This window comes from Argopecten irradians, unplaced genomic scaffold (genome assembly GCF_041381155.1).
Source record: "Argopecten irradians isolate NY unplaced genomic scaffold, Ai_NY scaffold_1082, whole genome shotgun sequence".
Taxonomy (NCBI): domain Eukaryota; kingdom Metazoa; phylum Mollusca; class Bivalvia; order Pectinida; family Pectinidae; genus Argopecten; species Argopecten irradians.
In genome coordinates this window covers 1-19,584 of record NW_027188549.1, presented here as the reverse complement: position 1 = coordinate 19,584, position 19,584 = coordinate 1, and the positions used below count along the sequence as shown (strand labels likewise).

Below are 19,584 nucleotides of genomic sequence, written 5' to 3'. Positions count from 1 at the left end.
GATTCCAGTCTGTCCAAATGTATTTCCAAGGCACTCTCCTCATGTTTCGGGCTTTCAAAGGCAATAACTCCAGAGATAAGAATCGCCATAGTTAATCCAGAGCCCTGTAAAATATGAAAAAATTGGAAAACCATTCTTCTTGACACAACATGGACATAGTTGTACCTTAGAAACGATAAAAATCATCATGTACATTTCATTTTTTCTGATAACACTATTTTTATCTATTGCTGATACAAGAAAGAAATGGCTCTGTGAAAGGACCGAAGCAATTTCAAATGATGAGAAATTGGATAAGTCACCATAATGTTATTATTTCCTAGAGATTACAGCATTTGCATTCTACCAGTGTATACTACATTACAGGAATGTCCACAGATGGTACATGTGCCTAACCTGACCTTGATCATTAATGCTGTAAATAGGACACTACCAATAATCCAGCAATGAGTCAAATTGTCATTTGTCTATAAACGATAATTAACACCAACCATTGGATTAAATCCTTCTAGCCAGTTTTGCTAAAAGGGATCAACCAACTAATAAAAAAAGACCTTCGAAATGGCCCTCCTGTGTATACAAGATTGAGCCCAGGATAGAATTTTAACCCGGCCGCTGATTGGCTGGCTAATTATGAATTTCAAAAGTAAAAATGTTTTCTGTTTAGGTAATTATTTCCTAGGATAACCATGATATGAATTTGGGGTAAATTCATATTGAGATTAAGGGTTCAAAATATCAACTTTGATAATGAATAGGTAAAAGCATTATAATTTCATGACTTTTTAGTGTGCAAAATGCGCCTGATTTCAATTAAGACTACCCTGGTTAGAGATTCAGCAGAAGGACCCAAACTTTTTTTTTCTATTTAGTGTTTATATGAGAACCTAGACTTTAATTATAGAACACAATAGCTAACTAATATTCCTTTGTTTTAATAATAATTCAGTACAAAACTTAAAACAAAGTTTAACACTGTGGTCTATGTAAAATTATTTGGTTTGGTTTGCTCTCTAAAAACACCTGAACTGTAAAACAAAACAAAACAATGATGCATTACCTGTTGCACAGCACCTAAAATAATAACCTCAGGACAGCGAAAACTGTATAATTAGGAGCCCAGGCTATAGCGAAGGATGTAACGAAACATAGAAATATGTCCAAGTACGTGGACCTGGACTGTCCTTCTGCCGAATCTGTCAGCCAGAGATGTAATTATAGCAGCACCGAAAGCCTGTCCCAGGATCACTAAAGTCTGCGAGAATTCGGCTAGCTCCGCTCTGTCACATACAAGATCCCACTGAAAAGAGGGAAAGAGACGAATATGATGTAACAGGAGGAAAATGTAGCTCTGCTCTGTCACATACATGATCCAACTGAAAGTAGGTACGGAAACAATATGTGGTAATAGAAGAAGAGAAAAATGAAGCGACCAGACTGTGGTTCAAATTAGAGAACTTCGAAAACTAGACGTATGATTCAACTGTTGAGATATCTGATCACCGATGATCTCGTCCAAGTACATTAACAATTTACTAATAATCTGATTACCCCCGTTATTTTACTTAAAGATAAATGACTCTTAACACACACTCACCTCAGTAACTAGAGTTCTGTCTTTGGCACTGGATATGAGTATCCAGATACACATTCTGTCGTCTTGAGGAGTGTCGAATTAGCCTCGTCTGTGTACACATCTATAGAACACTTGTTGTACACAAAATTGTAGGAGATGTTGCCATGCATAGGGTCGATGTCTTCACCGAACATTGCACTAACTGTGGTCTCATTGCATTGGAACGGTGGTCGATACGCTGTAATCACGATAAATTATACATGGGAAACAGCAATATTTGCACATAACACTGATGAAATATGCTCAAAAGGCGGTAGGGAAATATTTGAACAATATGTATATAGTCGAATGCAGACAAAGAGAAGGAAATAAGAGGTTCAAGGGGATAAACGTATATGGTTAAACACAGACACCCGCCATACAAATATAGGTATGTTTAGCAGAGAAGCTCTAATTTTTTCAATAGTTTAAATTCTCAGTAAATTTCTTTTTTTAATTGTTCTTAACAAGACAACTAGTAACGTAAAAAGTTAGACAATATAAAGGCTTTTAATCTAGTGCTTTTGGTGAAATAAATCAAATTTGTTTTCGTTGCAATATGTCTGAGTTATCAACGATCATATTAAAACAATGTTCGATGACATCTCCATTCCTTTTCTTAACAAAATGGCGTTACAAAGTACATTTCCTACAACCAAGAAAATTTTCTCGATAAATATTAGTAGGAGACAAAAACGTTCTGAAACAGGTCGTAAACTTTTGTACTACGAGTGAACGAGTTTGTGGTGAATGGGCGTCAGGAATAACAATTAAAATGTGTTGAACTAGTAATACTAAGAATATATAACAAAATGTTCACTTGCGTACTGTACTATGGCAACTGACGAATCACTTAATAAAATTCTTTCAAGTGAATCAGTGTCTAATACAACTAAAAAAATAAAAAGGAAGGTTTATGAATAAAAATAGTTGCATACCAATAAATACTGTCGATAGGAGATGAAACGCCAAAGGGATGATACTTATCAATATCAAAGCCAGTTGTGTGCATTGAAATCTTCCCCATTGTCCCAAAGCGTTCCAAATTTTCGTCTGTATCGATTTGTGCGTCCATGTTGTGGTAGGTTGTTGAGAAAAGGACACAACAGATAGTGAACGTGTACTAATATACTTACTGCCAGTAATGAAAACTTATTTCGTGTACGTATGTCTATGAATAAGTTTCTGGTTATTAAAGTTATTGCATAAATACAACTAATATATACACGCAGTTTATCATAACCCTGAATCTACCTGTAGGTACATGTAGGTTAATCATATTTGACAAGCAAAACCTAGAAAATGTATTGCCCTCCAACAAATAATTTCACCTATGAATATTTCATTATTGTTAGTCATTTAGTATTCTTCCCAGCTATTTATGCTAAACGATGATATACCATTGTTAGTATTCAATATATGCTGGAATATTGACTACATACTAAGTATTTGAAATGTTTGTAAGCATCAAACGAAGCACAGTTTACATGTGTACATAAAGGTATTTTATATAACTTAGAAACTCTTTAACCTAATAACAGTTCAAGATAATAAAATAATGATAATCAAAGATGCTCAACCGCCGAATGAGTATAAATGATATTCATAGTTTGCACAATAATTGGCGTTTAATCGTGTATATATTTTTCTAATGAATATAAAATATAATTATATAAAATAAGTTATTTTGCCTTTGGTCCATGAGCATTCAGTACATCATTCCAATAGGATATAGTGCCACGGATTTTTTTCGGGATGCAATTAATTATTTTTCTTTTTTCTTATAATAATTTTTAAATCGAAGTAATATCAGAAGCTTAAACTTTTCAACGATAGTATTGGTGTAAATAAAGTAACTTTTGTAAGTGAAGAAAAATGCTAAATCGTCTTACGCTGTTTTTTTGATAGTGAAAAATACCATTTGTCAGCGGTGAAGCGTCCTTTACAAAAATGGAAAATTTAATTTTAATTGGCAAATGCGCCACTGCCTGAATTGTTTCTAATAATTGATCTCAACTTTGACCACTGGTCGATGACCGGGAGGTCGGGCCGACTATTTTAAGTCACGCCTGTGTATGTACACATTTACAAAATCAACGTTGTATGTGTGAAGTGTTTGTGATAACACGCGTCTGAGATAGGTATAGCCAATATAGTGTATCTGTGTCGACTCGGCATACCATAGAACACATGATGTTAGATACTGTAATTTTAAGACCTGGATATTACACATGTACATGGATATGCAAATTGTTATTTTGTTAATCAGACTTTCTAAAGACTGAACTGATACAGTATTATAAACATGCAGTATTGCCGTTGTGATGTCATCGGTAATTTATAACTTTGTTAAGTAATGTTTAACTTAGTTTATTCTGAAAGTAGGTAATAGTTGCCTCTTTATTCAGATCATATTCCGTACACAAATGATTATGTAATATAATAAAGCTTTTCTTGTGACGTTACTCTGTCGTTATTTTAAATTTTCGTTCTTCCCAAAAGTCAATAAACGATTATTAAAAGCTAACAATTCGGGAACCATACTCGGATAGATAATTCCAGGTACCTATAATTCGGGAATCACACTCGGAGAGATAATTCCAGGTATCTACAAATTATGATCGCCACTCGGATTAGGAATTCCAGGTGCCAACATTTCATGTACAGTACCACACTCGGATTAGGAATTCGAAATGAGTATTCCCTTATGTCCAGTTTGTTTCGTGTTTCATCTAGTTTCAACTTGTGTCCCCGGGTCCATTTTTCTATTCTTAAGGATGTATAAAAGTCTAAGGTATTTTTTTTAATAGTTTACCTTTGCTCATTCATGGTTATTTTTACAGGAGAGATTAAGTTGGGTTCATATCTGGAGAGAAAACAATATGTTGTTGTGCTTGTATTTTTACTACAGCCGTTGAAAATGGCAGATATTGCGACACTGTTTTCAAAAATACATCCAATGTAAAACACGTTTGACTTACAACGGCAATAAACTTTAGAAACAGTCTTCTACTGTTGTTCCCATTTTGATTATTCTCATTATCTGATATCGATTCCAAATATACCAATGGATTATAGACGTTTTTATAGATAAAATTGTTATACTTTCCTGAAATCCTCATGCCGCCTGCGCAATACAGCCTCATGACGTCAAAGCGTCGAAAAGAACTTTTTACAATTTTTAACATTGTTTTTCAGAAACTAAGCTGGTTTACTTTAAAGGCTACAAACAACGTGATTTGCGTTTAAAAATATCACGAAATTTTTATGGACCGAAAATTGACTTTCAGTCACATTTTTTCGAATTTATTTCTAAGTTTCGGAATGTTGAATTTGTAAAAATTGCAATGATACGTCTAGGTATGAGAGAAAAAAACTCTTTCTTACGTGGATATGAAATATTGGAATTTTCGCAAGCCTCGGGTTTTACTACATTTTTATGATTCTTTGATAATATATTCCTATCTTTTCATTTAAGTATTGATGTCATTTTTTTGTAACTTCATCGGGGTATGAAAGAAATTTTGTTCACAAACTGTGTTTCTCAAGAAAGTTTTCAAACACAATTTAATTCATTACCCAATAAAATAAAAAAAATAGTTCCATTAATGCTTTTAAATTTATTTTTTTTTTTTCAGACTATTTGATAACATAAAAATACGTTTAAACGTACGGTTCAATTGATTTTCTAATGGGATTATTTTTTTCTGAATCATTCTAATGGATTATTTTTTTCTGAATCAATACGCAACATTGACGTCTCCATTGCGACGTCATGATAACGTCGGGTTTTCGCGCCATTTTCGGAGTTTTTCTCCATTGTATATGAAGAAAAAGAATCTGTAAATCAGAAAGTCGGATTTATTACGAAAATAAATAAAAATTATTGTATTAACGTATGAGAGAGTCTTATAGCAAATATCTGCAATTTCGAAATAAAACATTAAACTCATGGAAATGAAAAGTTCGGTTATGTATCCATTGTTTTAAATAACACAGGGTCACCACCCTTATATTGATTGTCTCAGTGTTTTATTTACATTTCTCCACTAAATTTGTAATTCGTAATGCCGTAAATATTAATTAATTACCTACATGTACAAATTTTAAAGAAGTCAAGATGAAGTTTGTTAGTATTTGATATTTGGAATTTCCTACCATTTATTATACATGCATCCTCCTTCTCATCATCATCATCGTTACCATCATGACATTGAAATCCAGTTATTATTTTCACGTGTATTAATCAACCAGACCATGTGATATTGGCCGTCGTATCGGACAAAATTCTTATTCTAATAGACCAGCCATACTCGATCACGCCTCGATTTCTCGAAACAAAAATGCAGACTTAAGTCAAAAGCCTTTATGAAGCTTTTGTGATTTTTTTATTTATAATGAGTCAGTCTTTAACTTAAGTTTGTTTAAAGAAATCGGGGCCTCTATCATAAGTTGGTTTTATTTAAAACGATATTTGCATGTGTTAACCTTCATTTATTTTCAGACAGTGTTAACCAGGACATGGTATCCGTTGACAGATGACATGAGGGATCATCCACTATTCATGCATACCAGAAGTCAAAAGGTGTTGGTTATCTGTTGCTTGGTAAAGAAGGAGTGTCAAATTGGGCCTTATGGTGGCCCTGACCGATAACTAGTTTTTTTTGTTTGTTTACAGATACCCAAGGGTTAGGTCATCATGATATGATATGCATCTTAGATCACGTTGAAGTGCCTTGTGAATTGTGTTGGGTTAAACAGGAAGGTCAATTTTCTGTTTAGTCTAATTTTGCTGAAACAATATAATTTAGATATGTCAAAAATTAAAGAAATTGGAAAGCAAAACTTACTGCCAAGACGTAGTTGAGAGTAAACTGATTTTGTAGAATACACCATACATTATATCTGATAGATTATATATAGAAAAACAAAGAAAACCATGGAAAAATTTAGTCATTACCTTAAATCCAACAGTTTGAGATTTTTCTCATACTTGCGGATTATGAATATAGTGGCCACAACAAAAATAATTCATTTTTTCAATGAAGTGAAAACTGTATAAAATTGAAATAAGAATATATAACACATCTGTGATTTTGTTTCCGATAGAACAATAAGTTTTTCTGAGAATTTTACCTATCGCTTACATTTAATGTTCCTTCTCTATTCTAGATTAAATGAATATGAATTTCCATAAAGATGCTCCGCCGCCAACAGAGTATAGACAATACTTATCATTTGAACAATTATTGATGTTTAATCCTGTATATGTAACAATTAATTAATACAAAAATAATGTAAAGATAACTTATATTTGCTTTTGGTGCAAGCTCTCAAACAGTACTTATTTCCATATAGGATATAGTGCCACGGAATATTTTAGGGATGAAATTAATTATTTTTAATATTTTTATCTTTAAGTAAAATGTGAAGCTCAAATTTTTCAATAGTGGAGATGGTGTAAATTAAGCAACTTTTGTAACCGAAGAACAAAAATACTAATTCGTGTGTTGTTGTTTTTGATAGAGAAACAAAAAACATTTATCAGCTGTGGAGCATCTTAATCAAGAAGCGTCAGATTCTATTAGACACAAAATTCTAGGTATATTTGGAATTAAAACATGTAGTTGGTATATTTACCCTTTAACGTTCACCAAAATATAAAATCACAATTAACTGTGGAATAATTACCTTTTCCTATAGAATAGTTAGAAATTATGCACACGTTAAGATAAATATTCCACAGTTATTGTAGTAGGTGATAAACGAAATACAGCAATATCTAAAATAAAGTGGTTTATAGCATAGTATGTATATTAAAATTGTAATAGATTTTATGTTTCTATTACAGGTATCGTTTTCACAGTATTTATATGACGATTTTATCCAGCTTGATAAATCTCAAACAGAAAATGTATTTTTGACAAGACAAAATAAAATCAAAATACAATGTTCTAGGATTTAAACGCTTTAATAATTTGCAAAACAAAAGAAACCAGAATATAACTTCCAAACAAAGTTAAATCATATTGAAAAAAAAATGTATAAATTACCAAACAGCGCATGGATTAATCAAAGGCGCCTTAATCTTCGCTCTTAAAATGAGAAGAGGAGGGTGGGTAAATTGCGCATTAAAAGTATAAATAAAAAGTGTAATTTTCTAAAGCCAATATGGTTGACTAATAAAAGAGGCTTCAGAATCTTCAAATAACTGACCAATCATTGGCCGAGTTGCTGACAAAAACAAGTCCGATTATCTAACTGGAATAAATCAAACTAATGAATTTTAGTAAAAAACCAATTGCAAGCGAAATACATGTAACTACAAAAATACCTTAGGGCTCTTGCTACTAGTTTAAGATGCAAAAATAAGCTTAAGCCTTAGCTATTTTTATCTATCTACACTCTGGCACAAAAATAACAAAACAACCAATGAGGATGAAAATGGCCAGCTGACTAAGAATTTATCAAAATGTAAAATCAACACGAATACAAAAGGCAATAAAATCAAAATACTTTGTATAAACTAAAAAAACAGGTTCTAATGTGGGGATTTACAAAAAGCGACGCAATGACATGAAATATTTCCTGACAACTTTGACCAAGTACAAATATTCTCTTGTAAAGTGTTGCGAGTAACATCATTCTTGTTTTTTTTAAAGGCTATGTGGTGCATGTGAAGTCTGATAGTAGTTATACACCTACTACTATTTGGCCTTGTGTTGGGCGCCATCCTCTTCGCACCATCAGTGTAGTTGGTTTTAAAGAATGGTAATTAGTAAACATAAGACTGGACCAAGGAACCAAGGACAGACATAAGCTTAAGCCTTAGGTGTCTTTTATACTTCTATACACTGACACAAAATAACAAAACGTTTATTGAAAATGACATTGGCAAGCTGGCTAAGATTTTATTAACTTACATAATCAATATGAAAAATAAAGACAATATAACCAAACATATCTGGTAGCCATACTGAAAAATGGTGTGTAGAAGTGGAAAAGACCCAACGATACTTTAAATTAGTTGCCAAATACATGCATGATTGTATGTTTTTTATTTTAAGCGATGTGGTGCATGTGTTAATGAGTTTATACACCCTACTGCTATCTGGCCCTTGTGGTGGGGGCCATCCTCTTCTGACCATCATTGTAGTTGTTTTTTAAGAATAGTAAAATCTCCCTTAAAAGCTAAGGTATACAACGCCGTTGGCATACGTAGATGTAGGTCCGCTAAGATAGAGACCGTTCAAATTTGCCCTATGACATGACGGCTTACCACCAATCCGCCCGCGATAGCTATGAGCGCAATTCATGGTTTACCGATATGCAAATGAGCATCAAATTTATTGACCAATGAAATTTAGCTCGGATTTTGTCCGGAGCTGTGATGTTTTGGCCGCCATTGGTTGCATCACAAACAAACCGTGATACAGGCTTGTGATGCAGGGTACTATTTGACGTTTCGGTCTTTAAACCAATAATGGTCCGTCGATGTGTTTGGGGAAAATGTAACACAGACGAAAGGTATCGTGACCGATTAATAGGCGTGACTTTGTTACCATTCCCAAAGCCTAAGACAAATTTAGATAAGTGTTTGAGGTGGATCAAGGCGTGCGGTAGACCCCATGATCAACTGAATATCGAGAGAATAGATGGAAACAGGAATAAAGTCGTCTGTTCAAAGGTTAGTATGAATAATCTGACCCTGTCTCCTTCGTTCCGACCGAAAGGCAATATTTGAAATTGAGATCTGATTAACTGTTTGAATATGACTACCGCCGACTACTACAGCTCACGTGTACAGACGACCAGTTCTCGGCTGTACTGTTAAGCGACCAGTTTTCACCGGGTACCAATTAGGGCCTGTATATCGCCATCGTATGTGTACTTGTGTGATCACACACGAATTTTTAGACCATTTTTTGTGGAAATTAGCATGGTAGTGTCTTCTATAAGGAGATGGCTTCAGTGACTAAATTTTCATTTTAATTGTGTAGGAGAGAATTGGTACTCGGCGAGAACTGGTCGCCTGCAGCCAGTAGTACGCGTACGGTTACCTCGATTACCTCGCACATTAATAAAGCCTAGAAGACAGTAGCGATGGCACTCAGCCTGCCAATTTTTTGTTGTAGGATCTAAAGAGTGATCGAGTATGTAGACATGAATGACCCTATAACATACTGTACATGTCATATGTCATACATGTACAGTACATGTTCAATGTACTGATTATATAAATTAAGTCCCTTATTAAACTGAAAACATGGCAATTGTAAACTGTCATTCTATCTCATCTAACTATAGGTTATGACGTGTTGAAAAGTACTATGATTTAAAAATTTGAATTATGAACTATTTTTAAAAATTGTAGATAACTATCTATAACTATATATATCCTTCATATCAAAATACTGATAATTTGCACCTGCCAAGTAATGTAAATAATTCATTATAACTGTAGTTTTTTGTTTTGCCATTAACAAACTTTTTTTTTTAAAATTTGGTTGTGTTTGTATCACAGCATTTTGTTGGGGAAATGGTCCCACTGAACAGTACCCAGATCCTCTACCAGCTGATGGAAGTAAGTGTACACCAAGCCGTCCACTTCCAAAGAAGCGATACCTTGATAACAGAGAAAATTGTCCACCGAAAAAGAAATTGACACTGGTTCCATCCAACGAGAAAACAGAGAAGTAAGAAACAGGCCTTGCATAATTTATCATAGCTCTCACTGGTTGGTGGGCTTTTTAGGGTACTCTGGTTTCCTTTACCATTAGAATTTGCATGTTTGTATACGGCCTGTAATGTTATGATTACCTATTAAACACATATCAATTCATCCTTCGATATTTTAGGGATAATACATTTACAAGGGTTTGATGTCTATAATCTTATATAATGCTTTTTAAACATAGATAAGGAAAAGGACATTTATAAACCTCCCAACAATAAACATAAAACAACTCTTTATGTATGTTGATTTTTATATGCTAGTAATTGAAAAATTGAATAAGTTGTGTTAGATTTTGTTAATTTGCGTGAGTGGTTAGTTAATGGCAATATCTTTTACAGCTAGTCAAAACCCATCAAAATTGATTTCAATACATGTACTAGTATATGGAACTTCTATTACACATGAATGTTCATAATTATTAAACATGACATTATTATCCCAAATTGCTCTTTTTCACGTAATGGAACTCCTATTACTACTTGGGACTGATCATACTTATGCTGGAGTCAGACCTGTCACTGATTGTTCTTCATCATCAACAACGAATGTTCTGTCCAAACAGATGAAAAATGTAAGTATGAGTTACATAAGTAAGATCAATATACACAATGCACCATATTATCTCCTGTCAATAAGATTCACCTTTACACCATGTACTGCTGTCCATGTTCCTTCATGAAAGTTGATAATTTGACAAGCATATTCTCCATATATGGTACATCTGGAAATATTCTTTCTACAAATAGACTTCTCTGTGTGAATACAACAAACTCACAAAAGTTACAGCCAGATATCATAAGTTTGTCCTTGAACTTGAGCAAAGTACATATGATTCTTTTTCAAACTCATTGCTTGACGCATTCCGCTCTAAACAAAAGCCAATCGATTTCATCACATGCTCTGTCTATGTCCATTATTCCTTGCTGAATAAGGGCATTTCACTTCCAGAATAACACATTCCCCATTGTCACAAACTTTTCCATCAGGCGATGCACCGAGAAAGTTAAAGTTGTTGTTGATAATAAATCCGCAGTCATGAATATGTCGTGAAGGAAAGGTCTCTCAAGATACTTTGCCTTGGCTTCTTTTTCATGCTTGGAGCCGTAATCTAGGGCAGGTGCAAGATTTTGTTGTTCTGTTGAACACATCTTTCCAAAAATGATGGTGTGGGCTTTGCTTTTCTGCTGATTACTCGGCCAAAGTTTGGATGTAGTCAGTCTCACTTTTCTCATATTTAAGCCATGTATCAGATAGGTGCTTGTACTTCGTGTAGTTTTCTCTATATATTCTATATTTGCTTGCTCCATATGTCTGTTGAGAAATCTAAATACTTCTAGGCAATACAACAGGTGATTGTCTGTGTACAGATGTATCACCACATCCAAAGGATACTGTCGGGGCAGGTGCTGCTTTCAAGTTCCGAGTCTGTAGGCTGTAATATACAAAAATTGATATTAAAAACTATTAAAGAAAATGTATAAGATCAAAAGTAGATATCTGTATTTTAATTAAATAAAGGTTCCTGTAAATTACGCTAATACATGTACATTTGGCATATCTGTATCAAGTTGGGTAAAAACACAAACTGCTTGCCATAGAAATCCCTATAAAAGGCTTATTATTATTTACAGGGGTATCATCGTTAGAAGTGTTGACTATGACTGCAGAGATTGAGTCACTGAAAGCTAAAGTCAAGGAGCAGGAGAAAACCATATCTGATCTACAACAAGCCGGTGTCACCACTCAGCCTGCTTCCAGTAACACAGCAAATGGTTTGGGGTACAGGCAGTATTAGATAACAACACCAATCACAAAAACCTGTTTAAGCACTACACTGGTATAACATACATAAGATTTGTAGCCTTGTTGTCCTTTTTGATTCCTGAAAACTTCAGTTTACAATTTGAGAAAGGGCGTAGTGACTTGAAGTCTTTGTCTAATGAAGACTCTTTGTTTTTGACTCTGACAAGATGTCGACATAGTTTTAGTTTAGCTGATCTTGCTATGAAATTTGGTATCAAACTCCAAACCGCTGGAGTTGTGTTCAATACCTGGATTGACCATATGTACTTTAAACTTGCACACAGTTACCACTATGGCCTCACAGAGATACACTCATAAAAAACATGCCAAAGGATTTCAAGAAGGATTTATCCTACAACCTTGATTATTATTGATGGAACTGAACTTTATACACAGTCTCCATGTGCGCTTGGACTACAAAGTCAGTTTTTACAGTGATTATAAGGGTAATACAACACTGAAAGGTTTAATTGGCTGTGATGCTAGAGGAACACTATTATTTGTATCAGAATTATTTTCTGGGTCTGTATCAGACAAAGTCATCACTGAAGAAAGTGGATTTTATGAACTTTTGAAAAGTCTGAAAGTGCATGGATACATTCAGGATGGTGATTCCATTATGGCAGATAAAGGGTTCAACGATAGGTGACGAATTGGCAAAGTTGAATTTAAAACTTAACATTCCCCTTTTGTTCGTGGTGGAAAACAACTGACAAGTGGAGAACGGAAAGATTCACTCAAAAAATTGCTAAACACAGGATTCACATTGAAAGACTAATAGCTAAGGTTAAGAAAAAATAAAATTTTGAAAAATGAAGATTCCAACAATGTATGTTTACAAGAATTAACAAAATCTGGATGTTTGTTGTCACCTCACACACTGTTTGAAGACATTTTTGTCAAAGATAAAGAGATAAACTAAACTGTCAGTGTGTGTTCTTTAGGGTAATGAATTTCACAATTGTTTGTGAAAGTTTTCACTTGATTTAGTGAGTTATTAAAGTATACAAGTATGGTAATTTATATTTTGTTACAATGGAAAAAAAATTGTCTTCATTCTCTTCAAACCTACAATACATATAGCCTTATAAGTACTTTAAGGCATTAAATTTGGATAAATGAGTATATAATACATATACACTGTATATTATAATATAGCATGTCCATTTGAAATTCTGATTTACAGCCTACATACAAAAACATTGTGTAAGATTACGTTTTATAGGTTTGATGATATATAATGCAAAAAGAATATGCATGAATCTTGTCAATACCAAACAGTACAGTGTATTGGTAATAAAAAAAATAATGACTTCAATTTTATTGGAAATCAGTATTATTTGAACATTTTTTTGAAATTGACAAAAAGTTCCTATTTTTCAATTACGAATTAATAGAACTATGTATTTCATGTGTTGTACCTGATAAGAAAGTGATGATCCGATCGGAACATTTCCAAATGGTGTTGAGGTTGATGGAATATTGGATCTGGATGATGACAGTATATACTGTAGAGGGCTGCCAGCAATGTCAGCAAGATTCTTAAGTTCATCTTCAGTTACATTTGGAATTCTGAAATATAGAATTCAAATACATGGAGCATTTTCATAAATATACAATAGCATATATGTTATCAGTCTTGCATTTAATTAAGGGTGAAGTGGCTGGTTAAGTCTGCCTCTGGGTTGCAAGTTCAAACTATTTGCTGGTTTTTGGTTTTTCTCTGGGTACTCTGGCTTTCCTTCACCATATAAACCCGACACATTCTTAAATGACAGGCTTTTAATACATTATACATGTAGGATGATAAATTGATCAAACCATACTGAATGTATTAGACTGTAGTGTAAATACTGATTGATGTTTTGTTTGAACTTACGGGTAGTTTTCATCCAGATGACAGATTATAGGTTTTCTCTTTCTACTCTCCAATGGACGTGCCACGACAACATGGTTGATAGGTACCGGCTTGATCTTTGGTCCTCTAGGTACATTCCATTGTTGGGGGACACTTGTACAACTCTGATGTTGAGGAACACTGGTGTAATTGTGTAGCTTCAATCCTTGGAGTGATTGGGGGGGAAGTTAGTCCATTCCAACAATGTATGTGTGAACAATGTATCCAAATCCCTTCCTATAAAACTTATGGACGTTAGATGAGAATACAAATTTTTTACCCACTTTTGTAATTTAACATTACAAACTTCTGAATGTATTATGGAAAAATGTGATGGAAAAGGCATAGTGTTAGTAAAAAAAAAAATATTTTTCCAAGATGACTAACTGTCCTTATATTTATGTCCCTATGGAATCCAAGTATTTTTACCCACAAATATTGCCCCTTATAGTTTCCAACTAAATTGGTCTGTACAGCTGTCAGATACATTCTAGGGGTGAGGGGTGTTTGGGTTGTGTAAAAATTGGCAAAGATGGGAATTGTGAAAGGAGAGAAGAGTATGTACAGTAAAATAATCAATATTCAAATTTTGGAAAGAGGTACCCGCCTTATCGATAGGCCCATGTTTCAAAAATTGGGGTTTGGCCCAAATGATAGGAAATTTTCCCATTACCAGAAAAAGCCAAAACACGTCCAATACGCGAAATAGACCCCCCCTTTGAAATTTTCTTGTTAAAGGACCACCCCCCACCCCCACCCCCCTTGTAAATTGAAACTGCCGGTTAAATTATTAAACCGCTGGGCCTGTAATAGATTAATACATCCAACCAAAAATCCCGCGACATGTAAAATGTATGTACTGTTAAAAAAATTGCCCATAGTGTTTAGATATCTCCATTGTTGTCCATGAAAAAAAATCTACAATGGATTATGGAAGTAGAATTAAACTATAGAGTCCCATTTCATATTTTATAATATTCACTTTTTCCTTTTTACCTGTACGAATTAATGCACATCCATTTTGATCTAACAACGAACCAGGTATTTTTATTCAAGTTTAAATCGTTATAGCAAAATGTAAGGAAGCAAGGCCTAGGATAATAATGTACATATTGGTAGAAAGTTAAAATGCACTGGACAATGTATGCTTTGAGTTTTAAACTATAAAGTTGGTGGTGTTTTGATTGGGTGGTATAGTTGATGTGATTATTTAGGGAATTTATTGTGTGTTGGTTCGTTAGTTTTTGGTTTGTGGCTTTTGTGTGTTATATATTTTTTTACTGTAGTATAAATTTAACACAGTCCAAATCTTCCACTCGAATAGTAGTGTGTTATTACAGAAGTGATGAAAGACTAAAGAGCAATGTTGTCATGGTGATTCTTAGATTTTATTAAAAAATAATGAAACTTGAAAATCATGTATGTGTGTGAGTGTGTGTATTTTGTATGATGTATTTAAGAAGCAATGAAATAATTTGTTCTTGAAATACTCTTTTATCAAATAATGAAATATCAAATAAAAAGTGGTGTCCTAAACATGTTGATTATGTGTTTGTGATCAATGGAAGTATTTCATAACTCCTGTCAAATAGTATAAGATAGTTATAATGAACCAAATTCTTCAGAGGGTCCCATGAATTTAATTTTATCTTAATCAGATTGTAGATTTATCACATTGTCATTTGTCCAGAGATCGATCAGCTGATCACTGTACGGATACTGCTGTAAATTGTGGTCAACTCGGTACTTTTTAATGGTCAATTCGGCAATAGACATATGTAATGCTACTTCTGAAACACAAATGCTTACCCAGCTATACAGCTACAATGCGATTCCGTCAGCTTTTCATCTTTTAAACTGATTTCTATGTGTAGGCGATGGGGCAGCTCCGACTTCCGCATCGATCGCCAGCATCTCGCATCTACTCGGACGGTGTCCTCGTTAACGATTAGAGTTCACGGTAATGTCGTGTATGTAACCCTGAGTGTAATAGTTTAACCCCTTCTGTTGAGTTTTCTCAGATAAATCTGCGTGGTTAGGTAAATACGTCACTGAAATATTGGCTGGGATATTTACGAAGTGAGTCGGTGTTTGCTTCAGCAGTCGCCATCTTTGTTATTAATGTGATGCGGAGCAACCGTTGCTAAGGGGGCGTGGCTTAACGGGAGATTCTCGGAACCATGAATTACACAAGGTATGATTAATTATTTGATTGTAAAAACATCGTTGTTGAGACCTCATTATAGTGTCACCGGCAATTCACAAGCTAACTAGGCCTGTCGCTAGTGCTATGTAAACAAAGTGTCAATCATCGTGTCAAACTCCTCTCGCCAGTTAATTTTAATGAACAGAAGGTTGTTTTAGGCACAGATAAACAGTATCGAGGATGAACAATAGGAAGAGTTTGATTTTGTTCTTTATGAGGGTTTAGAGCCTATGCAAAACGTGTTGAATGAAGATGTAAAAATTATATTTTTTTTGTAATTTTTTTTTTGTAAAATAAAACTCAAAAACGTACCTGCGCACTATACGCGGGTGCGCACTATACGCACAAAAATACGGTATATATATATGACTCCAGAGGAGGTCCCCGTACCGGCCGTTATATAGATATCAATGTGGACACTCACCTGTAACATTTACCCGACCCATTTGGAGGTCTTATATAAATTTGCTTTATAATTCACGGACAACACATGTACAACACTCTACCCCTCTCCATCCCCACTCCCCCTCTCGATTTACCTGCTTTCATTTATACCATTTGTTATTTGACAGCGGCATATTTTGATTTTGTGTCAACTTGTATCACACCTGGTCAAGTGCAGTCACCCATGAACAATGGCTCATGATCGCTGATACGTAGCCTCAGACGCGCACGGCCCCTCACATGTTTATTTAGGCTACGATGTATAATACGCGTACGTGACCCCGTGCATGTACATGTACCAAAGCATACCACAAAAACAACAATTTTGTGTTATTCTAGTCATTACAGAAAACCAGCTCTATGGTGTTTTATTCCTCGTGTGTTTTGTTACGTCAACATACCAATAAAATACATGATCAATCATATCAATGGTCAATGCGTGTAAATACAGAGATACAATTGAATGTACATGTATCAACTGTCAGTTCGTGTAGTATATGTATATATATATATAAGTCAATTATGATTTGATATCTATTGACTTCGGTACGTTCTTAATTTCACATAAAATATGTAAAAAAAGGTATTCGTTGTATGGTTGAGATATTATTAATTGTGTTATTTTATTATTAGAATAGTGTGTATCACTAGAAAATAATGTGATCAAATGCTAACAGTGATGAGTCGGATATAATTTTTTTATAATGTATGCACCAGTGAGTTATATCAAGGACGTATATGAGACTTATAAATCCTTGGTTATATATATATTATGACCAGCAGTACGGCGTCCTGTGGCGTGAGTTCACACCTGTCTGTAATCCCTCAGTCCACTTTATCGAGCCCCGCGGGTGTTACAAGTGTATATTGTACCTGTCCCCCTGTAGCACATACACGTATAGCTAGTACTATATAAGACCTTGCAGAAAGGTATACAAATGATCATTACTATCAAACAATGTGTGTAGGTTACACGTATCAAATGTAATTAATGTCTATATACAAAAGGATTTTTTTTTAAAAATTTATTTGTGTATGTTTACTACATTGTCCAGAACACGTAAATTTATCGGCCTACACCGTCGTTTGACTCCACTTTTAGTTTAGCCAACACATGCGCAGTCAACCATTCCTAATCAAATATCAATGAATAACATCCGGTTAACGAATTGGAACGCAAACGCACGCAAACGCAAACGAACGAAAGCCAAAACGAATCAAAACGCAAACGAACGCAAACGAAATCGAATCGAAACGCAAACGAACGAAAACGCGAAACGCAAACGAAAAACGCTCGACGAAACAAAACGCAAACGAAACTAAACGAAAGAAACGCAAACGAATCTAAAACGCATTTGAGGGAATGTTAGACGCATTAAGTACTGTATGCTATTCATGTTAATCTTCTTGTATAGTTTGTTTGTTTGTTTGTTTGTTTGATTTATTAACGTCCTATTAACAGCTATGGTCATGTAAGGACGGCCTCCCATGTATGCGGTGTGTTGCGTGTATGTTGTGCGAGGTGAGTGTACTGGGAGACTGCGGTATGTTGGTGTTGTGTCTTCTTGTATAGTGGAACTGTTGCCCTTTTTATAGTGCTATATCACTGAAGCATGCTGCCGAAGACACCAAGCACCACATCCCACCCGGTCACATTATACTGACAACGGGCGAAGCAGTCGTCCCACTCCCTGTATGCTGAACGCTAAGCAGGAGCAAAAACTACCACTTTTACAGACTTTGGTGTGTCTCGGCCAGGGGACAGAACCCAGAGCCTTCCTCACAAGGGCGAACGCTCAACTCAAGGCCAACAGTGAGGCGTTGCCAAGGGAGGCATTAGGAAAGATAAAGTCAGTTAGGAAGAAGAGAAAAGATAAGACCCTAAATTTAGTCGCATTTTAGGATCATGCACTAGGGGCAGCAGGTACAATTCTAACGCCCTACCTGCAGACAGATCCATTCAGTACTTTTTGAGAATTAGTGATAACAAACTTTAACTATCAAAATCCAAGATGGCCATCTTGTTGACCGATCTGTCACAAAATGCAATATGGAGAACTAGGACCTTAGGGGAACCTACATATGAAAATTGAAAAAGATCCCTTTGGTACTTTCTGAGAAATAAAGGTAACAAACTTTAACTATCAAAATCCAAGATGGCGGACGATCGGCCATCTTGTTGACCGATTAGTCCCAAAAGGCATTATGCACAACTAGCGCCCTAGGAAAATCTACATATGAAATTTGAGACAGATCCATTCAGTTCTTTTTGAGAAATAACTATAACAACCTTTAACAATCAAAATCCAAGATGGCTGCCTGGCGGCCATCTTGTTGACCGATCGGTCACAACATGCAACATGCACAACTAAGACCGTAGAGGAACATACATATGAAATTTGAGAATGATCCCTTCAGTACTTTCTGAGAAATAAAGATAACAAACTTTAATTATCAAAATCCAAGATGGCGGACGGTCGGCCATCTTGTTGACGGATCAGTCCCAAAATGCAATATGCACAACTAGGGCCCTAGAGGAACCTACATATGAAATTTGAGAAAGATCCCTTCAGTACTTTCGGAGAAATAGCGGTAACAAATTTTAACTATCAAAATCCAAGATGGCTGCCTGGCGGCCATCTTGTTGACCGATTAATCCCAAAATGCAATATGCGTAAACAAGGGCCCTATGGGAACCTACATATGAAATTTGAAAAAGATCCTTTTGGCACTTTCTGAGAAATAGCGGTAACAAGAATTGTTAACGGACGGACGGACGGACCACGGACGAAAGACGATTTGAATAGCCCACCATCTGATGATGGTGGGCTAATAAAGTCAGTTAGGAAGCGAATAGATAAGATCCTAAATTTAGTCGCCTT

General features: G+C 34.9%; 1 long non-coding RNA gene and 1 pseudogene across 1 annotated transcript; one reads left to right on the top strand and one right to left on the bottom strand.

The window, feature by feature from the left end:
• Nucleotides 1–1,175: 1,175 nt before the first annotated feature.
• LOC138313935 (uncharacterized) lies at nucleotides 1,176–3,163 on the bottom strand. Its single transcript, XR_011207298.1, has 3 exons — nucleotides 2,554–3,163; nucleotides 1,598–1,814; nucleotides 1,176–1,300 (listed from the first exon to the last, which is right to left on the bottom strand). It is a non-coding gene; the product is annotated as an uncharacterized lncRNA (long non-coding RNA).
• A 6,107-nt stretch (nucleotides 3,164–9,270) lies between these two features.
• Nucleotides 9,271–12,956, top strand: LOC138313934 (uncharacterized; annotated as a pseudogene).
• The last annotated feature ends 6,628 nt before the right edge of the window (nucleotides 12,957–19,584 follow it).